Source organism: Frankliniella occidentalis, unplaced genomic scaffold (assembly GCF_000697945.3).
Source record: "Frankliniella occidentalis isolate FOCC.00 unplaced genomic scaffold, Focc_3.1 Scaffold54, whole genome shotgun sequence".
NCBI lineage: Eukaryota > Metazoa > Arthropoda > Insecta > Thysanoptera > Thripidae > Frankliniella > Frankliniella occidentalis.
In genome coordinates, this window is record NW_026267184.1 from 135962 (window position 1) to 136639 (window position 678).

Consider the following 678-nt stretch of genomic DNA (forward strand, 5'->3'; position numbering starts at 1 on the left):
TCTGTGTATCCGCTTTTGTTCTTCTTACTTCCGCTCCGCGCTCTAGAGGGATACCCTATTTACGACTCTTTGTTTTGCCCGACTCGGGTGTCAGCGCCGCAGGCCTAGGTAGATGTATGCCAGGCGCGTCGCAGCGTAACAGTGTTTCGTGAGATATCGCGAAGCTTGTTACGCGAGACGTGGTCTGGCGTACATCTACCTAGTTTTATGGAATCCAATCTGTGACTTGCAGTCCCCTTTCTGGAGGTTTTTCCTCGATCGCGACTATCTGGTTGCCTTTGGCACCCTCCACCACACTCAATATTTGAGAACTACAGTGATGGGTGATGAGTTGTCTTCACTATACCTGAAATGCACCCTTTTCGTACAAAGGGCATGTATCCAGCAGCGAGGAGGAGACACGCGACACGTAGTGTGTTTGTGCGGCGGCTAAATTTTCTTTTTGCTCCTCACGAATGGGGGGACTATTTTCTCCGCGCGCCATGTCACGAAGGGGAGGGGAGACTATTTTCCTTGCGCGAGGCTGCTTGAAGAATACAGCCATTGCCATCGCACCTTGTGTGCTGAAGTTTGTAGTTTCCTTAGTCATCGTAATTGTCAGTCGTTCATCATTGGCTGAGCGATTAGCGAAGCCTATTACTCCGTCTGGTCGGAAAAAACTTTTTCTGTCTGTCTGTC